This window comes from Lepidochelys olivacea (assembly GCF_965140295.1).
Source record: "Lepidochelys olivacea isolate rLepOli2 genome assembly, chromosome: 14".
NCBI lineage: Eukaryota > Metazoa > Chordata > Testudines > Cheloniidae > Lepidochelys > Lepidochelys olivacea.
This window is the reverse complement of record NC_140424.1, coordinates 41,908,437-41,928,878: the sequence shown is the minus strand read 5'-3', so window position 1 is coordinate 41,928,878 and position 20,442 is coordinate 41,908,437. Positions and strand designations below refer to the sequence as shown.

Genomic DNA, 20,442 nt, shown 5'->3' with positions numbered 1-20,442 from the left:
GCAAAGATGGACATCCTTTGTGCTCACAGACAGGTCAGAGTAGTGTGGGGAGCAGAGCAACATACGGGGTGCGGGGGGACATGGCCAGGGAATGTGGGGGCATAGATAGGAGGATCTGAACTGGAAGGGAGTGTCTAGTTTTGCTCTTACTTAAAATGGCATCTCTCACTTGTCCTTTCAACGAGGATGCCGCCCTATCAGGGTAAGCTGCCACCACCAAGTTATTTAACAAAGAATTAGGGAAAGGGCCACTTGGAGTTCCTATTCCCCCAAAATATCCCCCCCAAGCCTTACACCCCCTTTCCTGGGGAGGCTTGAGAATAATATCCTGACCAATTGGTTACAAAGTGATCACAGACCCAAAGCCGTGGGTCTTAGGACAATAGAGAAATCAGTCAGGTTCTTAAAAGAAGGATTTTATTTAAAAAAAAAGAAGGTAAAAATCACCTCTGTAAAATCAGGATGGAAAATAATTTTACAGGGTAACAAAAGATTCAAAAACACAGAGGATTTCCTTCTGGGCCAAACTTTTAGGTTACAAAAAGAAAACCAGAAATACACTTTCCTCTCAGAACAGAGAAAATCACAAGCCAAAACAAAAATAAGCTAATGCATTCCCTTGCTTGTACTTACTGATTCTGATGGAGTTGGATTGCTTGCTTCCAGCCAGGTTACCTGAGCTTCTTAACCCTTTGCAGGGAAAAGGATTTTGTGCCTCTGGCCAGGAGGGATTTTATAGTACTGCATACAGGAAGGTTGTTACCCTTCCCTTTATATTTATGACAGGCCCCTTAACCTTCTCCTAGTTAAACTACATAGATTGAGATCCTTGAGTCTATCGCTATAAGGCAAGGTTTCTAATCCCTTAGACATTTTCGTGGCTCTTCTCTGGACCTTTTCCAATTTATCAAGACCCTATAATTACCCAGGTGATCCCATTAAACCTTCTTATAAATTGGCATGGCATTAGCTTTCTCCCAGTCTTCTGGATCAGGGGGACAAGAGGATTGTGGGGGATTGCCTTACCCGCTCCAGGCGTACACCGCAAGGTACTGCATCACTCTGCGGCTCAGCGCTACCTCAGCCTCTGTGTGGTTGGATCCTACCACGGATGCCAGGGTCCCGAACACGTAGGGGATCTCAGAGCCGTGTGGCACCCCCATCCATTCAGGTATAGACAAGCCACTGCTGCGGTGGGCGAAGTGGTAGGTGTACACAGGATTTCCAGCCTCTGCCTGTTGCCTTGCCATCTCCAGTACCGGGCACACAACTACATAGTCACCAGCGATTTGTTCCATGGCCCATCGGTACTGTGCCTCTCCCTGCTTCTTCCCTTCCTGGATGTACCACCGTGCCATGGCTTGGATGGCCTTGTCTGGCACCCCTGGCACTATCAGCCTCACCACCTGCAGCAGCTCCTCCCAGCCGATGGAGCTGGCGTTCTCCAGGTTAAAGCCGGGGGCAGCAAAGTATAATATGTAGGATCCTTCGTTGGTGACGAAACCAAGCCCGATGGGTATTGGCTGGCCGTGCCTGCCCTGCAGGAGTCTTGGTGGTGTATCAGGGAGGAAATCTCCATCTGGTGTCGGCACAAAGGGGAGCCCCAGCTGCTTCTTGCGGTTCAAGATGGAGAACTGGTGTTTGGGGAACTCCCCGGGTTCCTTCCCCTGCAGGCAGGCCACCAGGGCCGTGTTGTTACCATCGGAGCAGCCCAGCAGCTGGCCCAGCCTCTGGCCTCTCGCCTTGGCCTCTTCAAGTGAAATCCAAGCGCATGGTGCGTTCGGGGCTCCGCTCTGCAGTGCGGCCCTGGTGAAGAGGGGCCGGCTCCCCGGGGAGAGGAGGTGGAAGCCGACTGATCGAGCCCCAGCATCGTGGCCGAAGAGTAAGAAATGGGCCGGGTCCCCACCGAAGGCGGCCGCGTTGTCCCGCAGCCAGCGCATCGCCAGTCGCTGGTCCCATAGGCCGGCGTTCCCCGGGGCGGCCGGGGGCAGGGACAGGAAGCCCAGCGCCCCCAGCCGGTAGTTCATGGAAGCCACGATCAGGTTCTCAGTGGCGGCTAAGAAGCGCCCATCATAGATGTCGAGTGAGGCTGCCCCTGTGAAGAACCCACCACCGTGGATCCAGGTGACGATGGCGGCTGGCGGAGAGGGACGGGGATGGGGCACCCAGACATTGAGGAAGAGGCAGTCCTCAGACTGTGGCACTTTGAATGTCTGTGTTTCAGTCTGAGGGTAACCAGTGAGCAGAGGCTGGTGGCACATATTGCCAAAGCTAGAGGCTTCCAGGACGTGGCTCCAGGGCTGGTGGGGAATTGGCTTCTGGAAACGCAAGGCCCCCACGGGGGGCTCGGCGTAGGGGATGCCCAGGAATGCCGTCACTGTGCTGGATCCGACCTGGAGGCGCTTGCCCCGGATGGGGCCGCTGGTGGTGAGCACCACGGTGCCATCGTCATCGGAACCAGAGCTGGAGCCCAGCAGGGAGAGGAGGAGCAGGCAGGGGAAAGTGGGGAGGAGTCCCAGCATCGCGGCAGCTGGAAGGGAAACCCCCGCAGAGGGAGTTATAGGGAACTGGATACATGGTCTGTCCCCTCTACGGGGTGCTGGGTCCCATCCAATCCCAGCCACCTAAATCCAGACAGCAGGAGGATGCTCCCTATGTCAGCATGGATCCCCTTTAGCAAATAGAACCCCCTTGTCGGTTCCACCCATGCTCTGGCTCCCTGCTGTGTTCCCTGCTCTGCATCAATCCTGACTCTCATTCTGGGAGGGGAGTGGGATCTAGTGGTTAGAGATGGGAGGGAGGCTGGGATTGAGGACTCCTGGGTTTTATCCTCAGCTTTGGGAAGGGAGTGGGGTCTAGTGGGCTAGAGTGTCGGGCTCTGGGAGCCAGAGCTCCTGGGTTCTATCACTGGTTCTGGATAGGGAGTGGGGTATGGTGGGTTATACCACTGTGGGACCGGAGTCAAGAGTCCTGCTACCGGGCAGAAATAGGACAGAAAATATCATGTTGCCTTCATATAAATCCATGGTATGCCCACATCTTGAACACTGTGTGCATATGAGGTCGCCCCATCTCAAAAAAGCGATACTGGAATTGGAAAAGGTTCAGAGAAGGGCAAGAAAAATGATTCGGGGTATGGAACGGCTTCCGTATGAGGAGAGATGAATAAGACTGGGACTTTTCAGCTTGGAAAAAAGATGGCTAAGGGGAGATATGATTGAGGTCTGTAAAATCATGACTGGTGTAGAGAAAGTAGATAAGGAAGTGTTGTGTACTGCTTCTCATATCACAAGAACTAGGGGTCCCCCAATGAAATTAATAGGCAGCAGGTTTAAAATGAATAAAAGGAAGTATTTCTTCACACAGCGCACAGTCACCCTGTGGAACTCCTTGCCGGAGGATGTTGTGAAGGGCAAGACCGTAACAAGGTTCAGAAAAGAACTAGATAAATTCATGGAGGATTGGTCCATCGATGGCTGTTAGCCAGGATGATCAGGGATGGTGTCCCTAGCCTCTGTTTGCCAGAAGCTGGGAATGGGCGACAGGGGATGGATCACTTGATGATTCCCTGTTCTGTTCATTCCCTGTGGGGTACCTGGCATTGGCCACTGTGCGAAGACAGGATCCTGGGCTAGATGGACCTTTGGTCTGACCCAGTAGGGCCATTCTTATGTTCTTATGCTCTGGGAAGGCAGTGGGGACCAGTGAGTGAGAGCAGGGGGTGCTGGGAGGCAGGACTCTTTGGGTTCTCTCCCCAGTTCTGAGAATGGGGTCTGTAGAAAGGGTATTAGGTGGGTAACTGCCTAGACTGATCCCAATTCCTGCTGTTCTTCCACTTCATTCACTCCCTGGACCCCTCTGTCCCTATCTTTGAGCCAGTGGGGCCCCGGGTAGCACAGACTCACCTGCCCTTCTCCTTGGCACACTCACAGTCGTGTCTTGCGTCTCAGCAGGAATGGGAGCTGGGTGGATGCCTCAGATAGCAAGATTAACAGTCAGGGAGCAGCCACGGGGACTTATTTATCCTCAAATCCATGTTCTCATTGGGCTGTGCACACACGGGGGAAGGAGGATTGGGGCCGACTGGGTGGAGCTGCAGGGGAGGAGTCAAGGGCTTTGGGAACAGAGATCCAGTTGGGTTCACAGGGTGAGAGGTCTAGGGCCTGAAGGGCCGTGATCCCTGAATTGCAGCCACCTCTGCGGAGGGGCAGCTGGGTAACAGGAAATGAACTGGGGATCCTGTGTCCAAAGAAAGCACAGTGTTGATTTTTGGGTAGGGGGCAAAATGGAAGAAGTAAAGGGGGTGTTTAGCCAGGGGACCCAGGCGCATTCCCCACCCTGGAAGGATAGTGCCTGGGGATGTTCAGTGACAAGCGGGGCTTATGGCTAATGAGCAGGTGAGCACTTGCTGTAGCCCAGCACCAGTCCGGGGCATTTGGGTCTGCACCGACTCCAAGGGGAGGGCGCCCCCTAGTGAGTCCCCACACCCCTCCCTGCTGCATTGATCCCCCTAATGCCACGCTGGGGTATGGAGGTCAGCACAGACTGTGAGGGGAGAGGACCCTAGTGAGTGAATGCGTCCCTGTGGTAGGGCACATCCAAATGCCAGACGCCTTCTTGTCAACTTGATTGAATTGGCCTCGTTGGTACTGACCCCGCGCTTGCTAAGGCAACTCCTATCTTTTCAGGTGCTGTATATTTATACCTGCCTACTGTATTTTCACTCCATGCATTGATAAAGTGGGTTATAGCCCACGAAAGCTTATGCCCAAATACATTGGTTAGTCTCTAAGATGCCACTAGGACTCCTTGTTGTTTTTGCTGATACACATCTGAAAGCTACCCCTCTGAAATCTGTCTGGGGACAGCACCGCTGCCCAGCTCCCTGTAGCATCTGCAGATTTTCCGAGGTCTCCTTTTCAAATCCTGCCCTTGCTGCAGCCCTCTTAGCTTGGGAGAGCCGCTCCAGGCGAGATCCTGGTTCTGACATCATGTGATTGAGTCAGGATCATTAATGACAGCTCTGGGCATCTTTGTTCCTCCTGGGAGGGTGGGAGTAGGTCTGAAATTGCCTGAAGGTGCTGGGCTGCTTCTTAACCTCATTTGGCAATAGGGGTTTTGTTTCTTCTAGTTGCCACCACTAGTCACAAGTTGGTCACTGTTGACCCAAGTTGGGTGAGTCATGGCAGAATGCTGACTGCATATTACTTTGGCGTGGCAGAAGTCAACGTTTATTTCTTTATAATTTTGATGGATAATATCAAAGTTCGTTTTAAAGGATTTTTTTTCAATTTTTATTAATTTCAGCTTTTGGGAAATTCTGGGGGCAGGTCAGACAATTATTTAATGGCAGGTGAGAGCCAATAAGTTAAAGTTTCATGCACTGTAAAACATCAATTGTCAACCCCCCCCTCTCAAAAGATATAAAGTAAGTTGAACTTCAATACATTTTCAAGCGGGATTTTCCTTATTTTGAGTATCTGTACATTTCATTGATTATCAATGGAAATATTTTTCCATCAGATTGTGTGTGCGCAGTAAAATCGATGTATTATGAAGTGTACCGTTGTATTGTAATCTTTCCAAGCCTAATATCGCTAAGGAGATTTAGCATAGATATCTGGGGCAGCAAGAGAGCAGGGGAGTTTCTGCTGGGTGGGATTGCGGAGAACTGGCAGAGCTGTGGAGGGGGGAAGCCCACAGCTGGGAAATCAAGAGGCTGTGGCTCAGGATCTGTGGGGAGTGGGGAGAAGTGAGGGCTTGGATGGGGCAGGGTTTGCAGGAGGAGACTGATGGTGATCGGCAGAGCTGGGGGAGAGGGATGGAGCCCAGAGCCGTGATAGCAGGGGGATCAGATTGGGATTGAGGAGTGTCGGTGGAGCTGTGGGGAGAGGGGAAGCCCAGGGCAGTGAGGGGATAGCCAGGGGCTTGTGTGTCAGGAGTGAATAGAGATTAGGTGAATTTTTCCCCTGGGGCTAATTAATGCATCCTTGTCCTGTTCGTTCTTCTGTTGATGCAAACAACTCACACGTTGGGTAATCAGTTGACTTGTGTGTGCGTGTTCTTTCCGTGCTCTGTGCAGCTCTGTGCAGATCGCCGGTTCAGCAGGCCTCGAGAGCCCTACCCAGCATGGCTAAGTGCCGTAGGTGGGATCGTCATTAGTAACCCTGTTGAGGCCACTCGGTGCTTCTGTCCTGGGAGCTGCAATGTCCTTCGAAGATACTGCAGCATGTTCATTCAGCAGAGCTCGATGTTACTCGCAAACGAAGACCACAGGCTCAGTCCGGTGGCGAAGGCGCTCAGCCAGGTTTATTGTCCACGAAGCCCGGTCCTGGCTCCCTGGGTCAATGTCTACACTGCCACTCACACATGTATTAATACTTACCCCTAACAGCCAACGGGACCTGCAACCCCTGAGCTCCATTGCCCAACCCTAACACCCTAATTATAACCTGGCTCCCCAAATCTGACTACCTGACTCTAACTCTTAAGCATGTAACCCTTAAACCTACTCCTAGTCTCCCCGCCCCTCAGCTTTCCTCACAACCATAGCTGGCTTCAGACCCCAGATTTTAGGTCTGAGCGAGCCCCAAGCCCAACCCCACTTCCTTCTTTGCCTATCCAGATTATAAACCCAGCACGGCCCAGTCCAGCCCGCGTGCAAAGTGCCACTCACCCTGTCAGAGCAGGAGAAATAATAATAGATACAGCAGTTAACGATGGGAGAAATAATGGTTCAATGCTTCTTCAACTGAGGTCTGAGTTGAACAGAGAGAACTGAGCCATAGGGCATGCTGGAAGTCAGGATCTGGCGGGCTTGCCCTTCCAGGGGATGGGCGTTTTGCAACAGTTGTGCCAAGCCCATGTGCTCTCGGGGTTTGTGCCACCAGCCCCGCTTACTGGGACAATGATTAGGTGGTTGAACAGGGGCCTTTCTCCTCTAGGTGAGGCTGGATCTGATGTGGGGAGGGGCAGGGAAGGGGGAACCAGCTGGTTCAGGGGATGGGGAAAGGGACATGGGGCCTTTACTCTCTCTCTCTCTCGAGGGCTCTGGTTCCAGATTTTGTCATTCCCATCTGTGTGCACTGAGTTGTGGAGGCTCAGCCCAACCCCCAGGTGGGTCAGGGCCCCTGTCCCAAACTCCACCAGCTCCTGAGCAGGGAGGCTGAGGAATGACTGGACCACAGAGTCCCTGCCCCTCAGAGGAGATCTGTGCAGGGAATGGGGTCATGGGGAGTGGGTGCTGTGTGCATTTGGGGCACTCTCCTTATCCCTATACCCACTTCGCCTCCTCCCCATACCCTGCCAGCTGGCTGAGAAAACATCTGTCTCAGTGGCTTGTATTGTATAGTGGCCCACAAATATCATCAATAAACCACCAATTTCCTTCGACTCCTTGGTGTGTACAGTTCTTCCTCACAGTCCAGTGAGCACCATCCAGGAGGGGATTGGGGCTAGTGGGTTAGAGCAGAGAGGCCGGGGGTCAGGATTCCTGGGTTCTCTCCCAAGGACTGGGAGGAGAGTGGGATCTAGTGGTTAGAGCAGAGGGGGGCTGGGAGTTAGGACTCCTGGGTGTTATCCCCTGTCTGAGGACGAGAGGGGTCTAAGGGTTAGAGACATGTGAGCTGGAAGTCAAGACGCCTGGGTTCTGTTGCAGATCTTGGAGGGCATTGGGGTCTAGTTGGTTAGACCGGAGAGGCTGGGAGTCAGGACTCCGGCGTTCCATATCTCTGGGTGCAGAGTGTGATCTCTGCACTTTGTCATTTGCCTCTTCAAACACCAGAGCAGCATTTACCCCCGATGTAATCTTTGTTCCCCATTATCTCAACACAACTCCCATCGCACCAACACGCTCTCTCTCTCCTACTCAGGAGGAGCTAATCAACCTCACACACACGGGCTCTTTCTCCAGACTGAATACGCTTTAATGCACTGGGGGTGGAGGAATTGCAGAGGGAGGGTCAATCCATGGATTCCCAGCTGGTTCATTAGCAGGATCCTCGTTAATGAATTGGCAGGCACTAACAGGAACTGGATCCTCTGGTCTGCATGGAGGGTTCCCCCCATAAGGGGATTGTAATTGCTCAGCTCTTCATTCACGGCCCCCCAGGCTGGGCAGGTCTGCTCCTGTGGAACACACAATGAGTGGGGTTAACAGCAGTGGGGAGGAGCTCAGACTCTGTGGGGGTTTGTCTACTTGTAAACAGGAGAGGAGATCTGCAGAGGAAACCAGGTGCTGCAAAGGCTCAGTATGGGATGCTCATCTCTTACGGTCAGTGCTAATCTCTGTGCACTAGGGGGTGCTTTTCTGCAAAGAGCGGCTTGGGGGGGAGTCAGGAGGGAGCTGTCCCCCCACATTTAGTGCCCCCCAGTAATATATTCTAGCAGTGGGGAACGCTGTTCTGCTAGAGATCCCGTGTTTCGCAGCATCTGTGACCCCAGGGTCCAACGTGGAAGCTTCTGTTCTGCCTCCCATAAGCGGCCCCCTGGCACACGGGATTCCCAGTGACTATTGGATTCTCCTTCAATCCCTGTCTTACACAGTTACACAGTGGCTGCATCCCTCCCAAGAGCCAGCTGTATGTCATTCTTTCTTTGCCACCGTTCTCTTCTGTGTCATTACAGGCCACTTACCCTCAGTGTTCTCGGATCCGTCTCTTCATCCCCGGCCACCCTACCGGGAGTCCCTCTGTCTGAGCTCATGCCTCCTCCCCTGAAATGGGGGCTACGTGGGGAGCCGATGGAGAGGAAACAAGGTTGTCATCTTCCTACCCAGAGGAGCTGAGCAAGAGAAGATGGGGTAGAACCTGGGGCTGCCCCACAGCAGATGGGATCTGGAGTTCCCAGGATATGCAAGTTCTCCCCCAGACAGGAGAATGGAGCATCTCTAGGAGACCAGAAGATCCCATGGAAAAGGGAATGTGAGCTGGGATCTTTTGCTTCTGGAGGGGAACCATCTCCAATCCAGCCCAAGTGTTGGGGGCCTTGATGGCTGAGAGGGTGGGGAGAGATGGGGCCTTTCCCCTCTAGGGCTGCCATCCTCTCATCCCACTGATGCTCACCTGGGACCTTTGGTTTCTCTGACAGCATTGATGCCAAGAATTCACAGCGTGAGGCGGGTAATGCCTTCTCAGGTTTGGGCGGCTTCAGGCTGATGCGCTCAAAGTTCTCCTTTGCGGGGTCGTAGGTGGGCCACTGCTTCCCGCTGCCCTCTCCCACCATGGGTTTCCTGCATGGAAAATGAACATTCCCCACTGAGGTTAGTACTGTGGCTTGGTGGGGACAGGAACGTGCCCCAGCTGGTGTCTAACATCCCAGATGCAGGGGTGATTAGGAGCCAACTTGAAAAGTTTGGCCTCTTTCCAAAATGGCTGCCATCCCATGTTGTTGCAAATGAGAGGGATGCCAGAGGCTGCCCTCAGTTAAGATGGGTGCTGCCTCCCAGTCTTTTCATATGGGGTGATGCTACAGGTTGCCCTTTATAAACATGGGTACTTTATTCCGTTGTTCTCCATGAAATTGAAGCCACAGGCAGCCCTGAGTAATAATGGCTACAATTGGTCTACGACCCTTTGTAAAATGAGACTTCCCCTAGGGAAGATGGCCACTGTTTTCCATTGTTTGTAATGGGTCTGAAGCCAGGCTTCCCTCAGCCAAGATGGGCATCCTTTGTGCTCACAGACCGATCAGGGCAGTGTGGGGAGCAGAGCAACATGCGGGGTGTTGGGGGGGAGCATGGCCAGGGAGTGTGGGGCCATAGATAGGAGGATCTGAACTGGAAGGGAGCGTCTAGTGTTGCTCTTACTTAAGATGGCGTCTCTCACTTGTCCTTTCAACTAGGATGCTGCCCTTACAAATCTCACTGTGATCAGGGAGACTGAAGCCACAAGCTGCCCTGAGTCAGCTGCCATTTGCCTACAGCCCTTGCACATGGCAGCCAGGTTGTCCCTAGGAAAGGTGGCCTCCAGAGATACTAGTGGAATGGAGGGTGTTGTCATCCCCATACAATGAGACTCTATCATCTGGTTTCCCCCCAAATACAGAACAGAATTATTTATTGAACGCTTTTGCCTTTTCTGCATTTCTATCAATAATTCTGCCATGTCCACCTTCTAAAGGACCAATCCTATTGTAAGGATTCTTTTTATTCCTAATATATTCAGAGAACTCCTTATTGTCCTAAATTCTGCTGGACATAGATTTCTCTGTGTGTCTCTTTGCTTCCTTTATCAATTTTCTATAATTCCTAATGTCTGATTTATATTCATTACTGTCAATTTGTGCTTTCTTCCATGTGTGGTCTATTATGTTTTTGTTTTTTACAGCTGCCTTCCCTTCCCTAATCTGGGAAGAAATTGGCCCAAGCTAGGTGGCTATAACCAAAACGGGGAATGTTGAAGAGGTTTCTTTTGGGGTTTTGCTTGTTTATTTTTCATGCAAGGGAGCATGTCTTTTTTTATCTATGCTCTAATGTGTGCTTAACAGTTACATCACCACAGTTTCCTCAGGCAGAGATGTGAAAAAAACGCATCCCTGACTGACACAGCTGTGCTGACCTCACCCCTAGGGGAGCTGTAGTTATGATGATGGAAAGGTGCTCCAGGGTAGCTCCTGTTTTCTGGGAAGGTGATTCTTCCCAAGTACTGGAGCAACTCCGTTTGCTGCCGCAGGTTGTATCGACAGGATGAGCTGACGTAGCCATGCCCGTAGAGGGTTTGTAGCATAAACATCCCCTGCGTTTGTGTGGCAGGGCTGGGAAAGGGCAGGCAGAGCTTTGAGGTCATTCACTACGAGCTGAAAACCTTGTTTCCTTGAATGAGGATGGGTGTGTTCGTAGGACCAGCGACATCCTGATGCGGGAAGAAGAGAATTATCCCTAACCTGTAACTAGAGGGCTCAGATTTTACCTCCCTGAAGTAATTTCAGCTCTAGATCAGGGCTTATCATAGAATATCAAGGTTGGAAGGGATCTCAGGAGGTCATCTAGTCCAACCCCCTGCTCAAAGCAGGGCCAATCCCCAATTTTTGCCCCAGATCCCTAAATGGCCCCCTCAAAGATTGAACTCGCAACCCTGGGTTTAGCAGGCCAATGCTCAAACCACTGAGCTATCCCTCCCCCCAAGGGCTTCACCCAAATAGGTTAACTATTTTTCAAAGAGACCCTTTCTTTGCCATGGCATTGAGCCGGGTCTTTCCAGATGTTGCGGACACCTGGCCAAAGAGTTACAGTGGCTCTCATGGTCTGACTCAGGGGGACAAGAGGAATGTGAGGGATTTCCTTACCCGGCGCTGTCAAACACCTCAGCATACTGCATCACCTTGTGGCTCAGCAATACCTCAGCCTCCGTGTGGTTGGCTCCTACCACGGACGCCGGGGTTCTGAATGGGTAGGGCAGCTCAGAGCCGGGTGGCACCCCTGTCCACTCAGGTATAGTCAAGCTGCTAGTGCGGTGGGCGAAGTGGTAGGTGTAGACAGCACTGCCGGCCTCTACCTCTCGCCTAGCCACCTCTGCTACCGGGCACACAAAGAGGTAGTCACCAAAGATTTGATCCATGGCCCATCGGTACTGCCCTTCCCCCTGCTCCTCACCCTCCTGGCTGTATCTCTGTGCCATGGCCTGGGCGGCCTCTTCTGGTGCCCCAGGCGCTATCAGCCTCACAACATACAGCAGCTCCTCCCAGCCGATGTTGCTGGAATTCTCCAAGTTGAATCTCGGGGCAGCAAATAGCAGTATGTCGGAGCCTTCACTGGTGGTGAAACCGGCCACGATGGGCATCAGCTGGCCGTGCTCAGCCTGCAAGAGTCTTGGTGGTGTATCAGGGAGGAAATCCCGGTCTGGTGTTGGCACAAAGGGCAATCCCAGCTGCTTCTTGCGGCTCAAGACGGAGAACTCGTGTTTGGGGAATTCCCCTGCTTTCTTCCCCTGCAGGCAGCCCGCCAGGGCCATGCTGTTACCGTTGGAGCAGCCCAGTTGCCGGCCCAGCCTCTGGCCTCTCTCCTTGGCCTCCTCAAGTGAAATCTAAGCCCATGGTGTGTTTGGGGTGCCACTCATCAGCACGGTGCTGGTGAAAAGGGGCCAGCTCCCTGGGGAGAGGAGGTGGAAGCTGACTGACGCAGCCCCAGCATCCTGTTCAGCGAATATGAAATGGGCTGGGTCCCTGCCAAAGGCGGCTGCATTGTCCCTCAGTCAGTGCATTGCCAAGTGCTGGTCCCACAGGCCGGCATTCCCCGTGGTGTCCGGGGGCAGGGACAGGAAGCCCAGAGCCCCCAGCTGATAGTTCATGGAGGTCACAATCACTTTTGTTGTGGCAGCTAAGAAGCTCCCATTATCGAGGTCTAGTGAGGCTGCACCTGAGAAGAACCCCCCGCCATGGATCCAAACAATGACAGGGACCGGTGTGTGGGGCCGGGGATGGGATACCCAGATGTTGAGGAAGAGGCAGTCTTCGGCCTGCGGTGTTTTGGGTGTGAACGTTTCAGCCTCAGGGTAACCAGTAAGTGGAGGCTGGAGGCAGGCATTGCCGAAGCTGGTGGCCTCCAGGACGTGGCTCCAGGGTAGGTGAGGAAGCAGCTTCTGGAAGCGCAAGGCCCCCACAGGGGGCTCAGCGTAGAGGATGCCCAGGAAGACTGTCACTCTTCTGGAGCTGACCGGGAGGTGCTTGCCCCGGATAGGGCCAGTGGCAGTGAGCACCATGGTGCCATCGTCATCGGAGCCAGAGCTGGGGCCCGGCAGGGAAAGGAGGAGCAGCAGAGGAGCATGGGAAGGAGTCCAAGCATCACAGCAGTTGGAAGGAAACACTGCCCCGTCCCTGCGAGGGAGTTATTGGGAAAGGTATGGGGCCTTTCCCCCTTGGGTTGCTGGTTCCCATCCAGAGCCAGCTACATAAATATAGACTTGAACAGAGGGGGAAAGGGAGTGGAGGAAGTGGAATAACAGCTAGAATTGGGATCACTCTTGGTAATTACTCACTTGATACCCTCTCCACAGATCCCATTCTCAGAGCTGGGCATAGAACCCAGGAGTCCCGGTCCCCGTCCCCACCGCTCTAACCCACTAGACCCCACTCCTCTTCCAAAGCTGGGAATAGAACCCAAGAGTCCTTGTCCCCAGCCCCCCTGCTCTAACCCACTAGATCCCTCTCCTGTCCCAGAGCCAGGGACAGCAAGGGAAGGGAGCATCTGATCTGCCTTTGGTTGTTTCCTCCTGGCTGTGCAGTGAATTCTCACTACTGAACCCATTGCCTGCCTCCTCCTGGCACCCAACAGGCCCGAACCAGCAAGGATCCCCGAGAGAGCATCTGCCCAAGGAGAGCCCGGGGTCACAGCTGCTGGGCTCAGGGATACAATTCTGGCAGGCGCTGTGAAAGGCAACTTCAGGCAGGACACCTGGGTTCTATTCCCAGCTCTGGGAGGGGAGTGGGGTCAATTGGTGAGAGCAATGGGGGCTGGGAGACAGGATTTCCGGGTTTTATCCCCAGCTCCGGGAGGGGAGTGGGGTCTAGTCAATTAGAGCAGGGGTGGGCGCTGGGTTCTATCCCCAATTGTGGGAGCGGACGTTGTGGTCACCCCACAACCTCTTCCACTCCGTTCCCCAAGAACTCAGTTCCACTCCAGTCCGGTCGCTCTGGTCCCTGTATTTGGCACACAGCAAAGCTACGCTCAGTGGATCAGACTCAAGTGTAGGGGGCGGGCGTAGGGCCTACCCCACTCCCAAAGCTACGCAGCAAACCTCTTCCTTTGTAGACGTTTACACGTTACTCGGCATTCGCGACACATTGCATCCCGTATTTTGGGACTGGCTCCGTCACTTTGCAGGAACAAATCCCTCTGCAGCATGCACTGTCCATGCACTGTCATTGGACGACTTACTCTTTCCCTCATCTTACGTTCCAGGCTTCTCTTGTCCATTTTTATCATGCCCGTCGTAAATGGCTCCCTGGGGGTTCCCCCTTATTTCAGCTCAGACAGACTTTCTGCTTCCAGCCTGCTGATTTATTTACCTCCCTAATCCTGTCTCCCAAGAGATGAGGCCTCACCCATGTCCAATTATTGATGTCAAGCCAGGACTACAGGAGAATGGGGTCTAGTGGTTAGAGCAAGGGGCTGGGAGGCAGGACTCTTGGGTTTTATCCCCAACTCTGGGTGGGGAGTGAGGCCTAATGGGTTAGAGCAGGAGGCCTGGGAGTCAGGGATGACACAGATCTGGGACTGGGAGAACGGGGTGACTGACCAGATGCTGTATTTTTGAAAGGGGATCAAGACTGATATGGGGAGCTCCCACAGCTGTCTGGATTTGCGTGGCTGGGACTGGATGGGAGCCAGCGCCCCCTAGAGGGGAAAGACCCCAGATCCCGTTCCCTATAACTTCCTCGGGAGGGTTTCCCTTCCAGCTGCCGCGATGCTGGGACTCCTCCCTGCGCTCCCCTGCCTGCTCCTCCTCTTCCTGGCGGGCCCCAGCTCTTGGCTCCGATGACAACGGCACTGTGGTGCTCACCACCAGTGGCCCCATCTGGGCCAAGCGCCTCCCGGCCGGCTCCAGCACAGTGATGGCCTTACTGGGCATCCCCTAGGCCGAGCCCCCCATGAGGGCCTTGTGCTTCCAGAAGCCAAAACCCCACCAGCCCTGGAGCCACGTCTTGGAGGCCACCAGCTTTGGCGACGCCTGCCTCCAGCCTCCACTTACTGGTTACCCTGGTGCCTATATTTGCAAATCCAAGATACCGCAGTCCGAGGACTGCCTCTTCCTCAACATTTGGGTGCCCCATCCCCAGCCCTGTGAGCCAGCCCCCGTCCTCGTCTGGATCCATGGCATGGCTTTTGTCTCTGGTGTAGCCTCCCTTGACGTTTGCGATGGGCGCTTCTTAGCCGCCACCAAGAACGTGATCGTGGCCTCCATGAACTACCGGCTGGGGGCACTGGGCTTCCTGTCTCTGCCCCCAGCCACCCCAGGGAACGCCGGCCTGTGGGATGAGCGCCTGGCGCTGCGGGACAACGCGGCCGCCTTCAGTGGGGACCCAGCTCGTTTGATGCTCGTTGGCCAGTGTGCTGGCGGTTCCTCAGTGGGCTTCCACCTACTCTCCCCGAGGAGCCAGCCCCTCTTCACCCGCGCTGTGCCACAGAGCGGAGCCCCGACAGCACCATGGATTTGGAGTTCCCTGGAGGAGGCCAAGGAGAGAGGCCAGAGGCTGGGCCAGCTGCTGGGCTGCACCGATAGAGATGAGACCGGCCTGGTAGGCTGCCTGCAGGGGAAGGCAGCAGGGGAGTTCCCCAAACACGAGTTTGCCATCTTGTGCCGCAGGAAGCAGCTGGGGTTTCCCTTTGTGCCGACAGGAGATGGGGATTTTCTTCCTGATACACCATCAAGACTCCTGCAGGCTAAGCAGAGCCAGCCTATGCCCATCCTGACCGGCATCAACGCCAGCGAAGGCTCCTGTATAGTAATCTATGCTGGCTCCAGATTCAATGTGGAGAATGCCAGCTCCATCAGCTGGGATGAGCTGCTGCAGGTGGTGAGGATGATAGTTCCAGAGGCACCAGAAGAGGCCGTCCGGGCCGTGGCACTGCGGTACAGCCAGGAGGAAAAGGGGTAGGGTGAAGCACGGTACCGATGGGCCATGGATCAAATCCTTGGTGACTACTTCATTGTGTGTCCAGTAGCCAAGGTGGCTGGGCGAGAGGTGGAGACCGGCAGTCCCGTGTATGCCTACTACTTCACCAACCACAGCAGCGGTTTGTCCACACCTGGGTGGATGGGGGTACCGCAAGGCTCTGAATTTCCCTACCTGTTCAGGACCCTGGCATCTGTGGGAGGAGCCAGCCACACGCCCATGGAGGCCGAGGTGGGGCTGAGCTGCAGGGTGATGCAGTACTTTGCGGTGTACCCCTGGAGCGGGTAAGGGAATCCCCCAGAATCCTCTTGTGCCCCTGATCCAGACCGTGAGAGCAGCTCTAACTCTTTGGCCAGGTGTCCACAATATGCAGGAATATTCTCAATGCCATGGCAAAGAAGGGGTCCCTTTGAAAAATAGATAATCTCTTTGGTTGAAGCCCCTGACCTAGAGCTGAACTTACTTCAGGGAGGTAATATCTGAGCCCCTTGATTCCAGGTTAGCGATAATTCCCTTCTTCCCACATCAGGATGTCGCTGGTCCTATGAATACGCCCGTCCTCATTCAAGGAAACAAGGTTTTCAGCTCGTAGTGAATGACCTCAAAGCTCTGCCTGCCCTTTCCCAGCCCTGCCGCACAAACGCAGGGGATGTTTATGCTACAAACACTATACGGGCATGGCTATGTCAGCTCATCCTGTCGATACAACCTGCAGCAGCAAACGGGGTTGCTCCAGCTGGGGAGGAACATCAGCTGCCCAACAAATCGGGACCGACATTGACAAAAGCATCTTTCCATCAACATAACTACAGCTCCCCTAGGGGCTAGGTCAGCACAGCTGTGGCAGTCAGGTGTGTGGGTTTTTTCACATCTCTGACTGAGACAATTGTGGCAACATAACTTTTAAGCATACACCGGGGGATAGATAAGAAGACATACTCCCTTGCACTAAAAATAAGCAAGTAAAACCTCAACAAAATGTCTTCAACGTCCCCCATTCTAGTCCTAACCATCCAGCTTGGGACCATTGATTCTCAGATTAGGGAAGTGAAAGCAGTTGGGAAAATTAAAAAAATAATATCCAATACATAGAAAAAAGGGACGGTTGATAGTAATGAATATAAATCAGACATTAGGAATTGTAGACATCTGATAAAGGAAGCAAAGAGACACATGGAGAAATTTATGGTCAGCAGAGTTGGGGACAATAAGGAGTTGTTTGAATATATTAGGAATAAAAAGAATCCTGATAATGGGATTGGTTCATTTATTATTAGGTGGAAACGGCAGAATTATCAATAGTAATGCAGAAAAGGTAGACGTGTTCAATAAATAATTCTGTTCTGTATTTGGGGAAAAAAACAGATGATATAGTCTCATTGCATGGGGATGATAACACTCTTTCTATTCCACTAAAGTCTTGGGAGGATGTTAAACAGAGGCTATTAAACTTAGACATTTCTAAATCAGCAGGGCCAGATAATTTACACCCAAGTGTTTTAAAAGAGCTGGCTGAGGAGCTTGCTGGCCTGTCTATGTTGATTTTCAGTACATCTTGGAGCAGCGGGAAAGTTCCACAAGACTGGACGATAGTAAATGTTGTACCAATTTATAAAAAGGGTAAATGGAATGAACTGGGTAAGCATAGGGCTGTAGTAAAATGGCAGCCAACTCAGGGCAGCTTGTGGCAACAATTTCATTGAGCGCAGTGGGAGATGGTAGCCATTTTTAGTTAGGGCAGCATGTGACATCATCCTGTTTGGAAGGACAAGTGAGAGGGGCCATCTTAAGTGAGGGCAAATGGTGGCTTCAGACTGCCTTCCAGTTTAGACCCTCCTATCTGCACTCCCATGATCACTAACACTGCAGTGTCCTCTCTGTCGCCCTCATCCATATTGTTCAGACTGCCACACTGCTTCTTCCTATGTCTGTCAGCCCATGTTCCCTGAGGGAAGCCTGGCTTCAGTCCCATTGGAAACAGTGGCCATCTTTCCTAGAGGCAGTCTCCCTTTAGAAAGGGCTGTAGGCCAATGGCAGCCATCATGACTCATGTCAGCCTGTGGCTTCAATGTCATCAAGATCAATGGGAGATAGCCACCATCTTTATTAAGGGCAACCTGTAGTGTCACCCCATATAAGGAGAACAAGTGGAAGCAGCCATCTTAACTGAGGGCAGCCTCTGGCTTCACTCTCATTGGGAACAATAGGGAATGGCAGCCATTTTAGAAAGGGGCCAAACTTTGCAAATTGGCTCCTAATGACCCCTGCCTCCAGGAGACAGACTCTGGCCAGAGCCCGTTCCTGTCTCTGTTAAGCCCGGGTACTAACTCTGTGTGCTCTGTTGAATTTCTCCCTAGGATCCCCTTCAAGAGAGAGCAGTGGCCCCTCTATGACCCCATAAAACAGAACTTCTTCTGCATTGGACTAGAGTCATTTGAGGTTGAGAAGACGGCCCTCACCCAATGCTGCAGCATCTTGGCATCACTACTTGTAAAGAAGCTGAGCCCCGCAGGTGAGCATCAGTGGGGTGAGAGACAGCAACCCCAGAGGGGAAAGGCCCCATGTCCCCCTCCCTCTGAGCCAGGCAAATCCCCCCACCCCTGGGGTTGGATTGGAGCTGGCATCCCATAGAGGGTGCCACTAGTACCCTGGAATACATTCCCATTTCCAGGGGATGTTCTGGGCTCCTCGAGATGGTCCATTCTCCTGCCTGGGGTAGTTCTCGCATCCCCTGGGAACTCCAGAACCCATCTGCTGTGGGAAGCCACAGGTTCTGACTCATCTTCACTTGCTTGACCCCTCCAGGAGGGCAATGACACCCGTGTTTCCTGTATCAGCCCAACCCAGTGTGCCCCCATTCCAGCGGAGGGGGCTTGAGCTCAGAGAGGGATTCCCAGCAGGGTAAGTGGGGGTGAAGGGATGGATCCAATGACAGTGGGGGCTCTGGGCAGGTGGCCCGTAATGGCATGGAAGAGAAAAGAGGCAATGACAGAAAGAAACACAGCTGGCTCTGGGGAGGGGCGCGGCCGCTGTGTAACTGTGTAGCACAGGGAGCGAAGAAGAATCCAATAGTTACTAGGAATCCTGTGTGCCAGGGGGCCTCTTCTGGGAGGCAGAAGAGAACCTTGCTCGTTGGGCACCGGGGTTCACAGGTGCTGGGAGACATGGGAACTCCACCAGCACAGCATCCCCTACTGCTAGAATATAGCACTGGGGGGGAGCCCTGACCGTGCCGGGACAGCCCCCTGCTGAGCCCCCCATGCCGCTCTTTGCAGCAAAGCGCCCCCTAGTGCACGGGGATTAGCACTGACTGCTGGGGGTGAGCGTCCCACACCGAGCCCACGCAGCGCCTGGTTTCCCCTGCAGGTCTCCCCTCCCGTTTGCAAATAGACCAAACCCTGCATAGTCTGAGCTCATCCCCACTGCTGTTAACCCCACTCGCTGTGTGTCTCACAGGAGCAGAGTCAGGACGTGCCCAGCCCAGGGGGCTGTGAATGAAGAGCTGAGCACTTACAATCCCCTGATGGGGGGAACCCTCCCTGCAGACAAGAGCATCCAGTTCCTGTTGGCGCCTGCCGATTCATTAACGAGGATCCTGCTAATAAACCCCCTGGGAATCCATGGATTGACCCTCCCTCTGCAACTCCTCCACCCTGAGTGCATTAAAGCATATTCAGGGGATGGATCACTTGATGATTCCCTGTTCTGTTCATTCCCTCTGGGGCACCTGGCGTTGGCCACTGTAGGAAGACAGGACACTGGGCTGGATGGTCCTTTGGTCTGACCCAGTATGGCCGTTCTTATGTTCTTATGTTTAGTCTGGAGACAGAACCCTGGTGTGTGCGGTTGATTAGCTGCCCCTGAACAGGGGGGACAGCGTGTGTGTGTGTGTGTGTATGATAGAAGAGCTGTTTGTGTGTGTGTGTGTGTGTGTGTAAGGGCTCTGGATTGGAGTGCTTTATATATATATGCAGGGGTGGCAGTTGTGAAGGTGTGGGCTCTATCCCTGGGACCTGAGTCAGAGATCCCCATCCTCCCCCACCCCAATCCTGGGAGTTCACACGCTTCTGTGCAATGCAGATGCTGTTAACCTGTAGTACTCCTTGCTGCAAGATATTGCCCTTAAGGCTCATGCTCCTGCCCTCTCACACACACTGTGGCTGATTCATACTTGCCACCCACCTCCCCTCTGCCACTAATGCTCTCCGCCCCCCCGCCACTCCCAGGTGAGCCACCAGTCCCACCCTGTGCCCTTGGTCGGCCTGGCCCGCCCCCAGCTATTCCTGGCTTTGCTGAGGGTAGCGCTGGTGGATGGGATGTACTGAGACTGAGGGAGGGAATTTGGAATGTTCTTGCCCCTGGCAAGGGGATGGGAGAGATCTTGGGTGCTATCCCCTCCAGGACACCACTGACCCCAATGGCACCAGGGGGCGCTGTGCTGCAGGGACTCAGTAGGGGGCGCTCTCCCCTTGCAGTCGGTGCTGACCCCAATGGCACCAGGGGGCGCTGTGCTGCTGGGACTCAGTAGGGGGCGCTCTCCCCTTGCAGTCGGTGCTGACCCCAATGGCACCAGGGGGCGCTGTGCTGCTGGGACTCAGTAAGGGGCGCTCTCCCCTTGCAGTTGGTGCTGACCCCAATGGCACCAGGGGGCGCTGTGCTGCTGGGACTCAGTAGGGGGCGCTCTCCCCTTGCAGTCAGTGCTGACCCCAATGGCACCAGGGGGTGCTGTGCTGCTGGGGCTCAGTAGGGGGCGCTCTCCCCTTGCAGTCGGTGCTGACCCCAATGGCACCAGGGGGCGCTGTGCTGCTGGGACTCAGTAGGGGGCGCTCTCCC

General features: G+C 53.8%; 3 pseudogenes across 3 annotated transcripts; 1 reads left to right on the top strand and 2 right to left on the bottom strand.

Moving 5' to 3' along the window:
- Positions 1 to 1,022: 1,022 nt before the first annotated feature.
- On the bottom strand, positions 1,023 to 3,961 carry LOC311531021 (acetylcholinesterase pseudogene; annotated as a pseudogene). The gene is made up of 2 exons: positions 3,906 to 3,961; positions 1,023 to 2,530 (listed from the first exon to the last, which is right to left on the bottom strand). The product of its transcript is annotated as an acetylcholinesterase pseudogene (transcript).
- A 4,131-nt stretch (positions 3,962 to 8,092) lies between these two features.
- Positions 8,093 to 12,778, bottom strand: LOC311531020 (acetylcholinesterase pseudogene; annotated as a pseudogene). Its single transcript has 3 exons — positions 11,284 to 12,778; positions 9,063 to 9,229; positions 8,093 to 8,127 (listed from the first exon to the last, which is right to left on the bottom strand). The product of its transcript is annotated as an acetylcholinesterase pseudogene (transcript).
- A 1,621-nt stretch (positions 12,779 to 14,399) lies between these two features.
- On the top strand, positions 14,400 to 19,103 carry LOC311531019 (acetylcholinesterase pseudogene; annotated as a pseudogene). The gene is made up of 3 exons: positions 14,400 to 15,893; positions 17,967 to 18,121; positions 19,066 to 19,103. The product of its transcript is annotated as an acetylcholinesterase pseudogene (transcript).
- Positions 19,104 to 20,442: the final 1,339 nt, after the last annotated feature.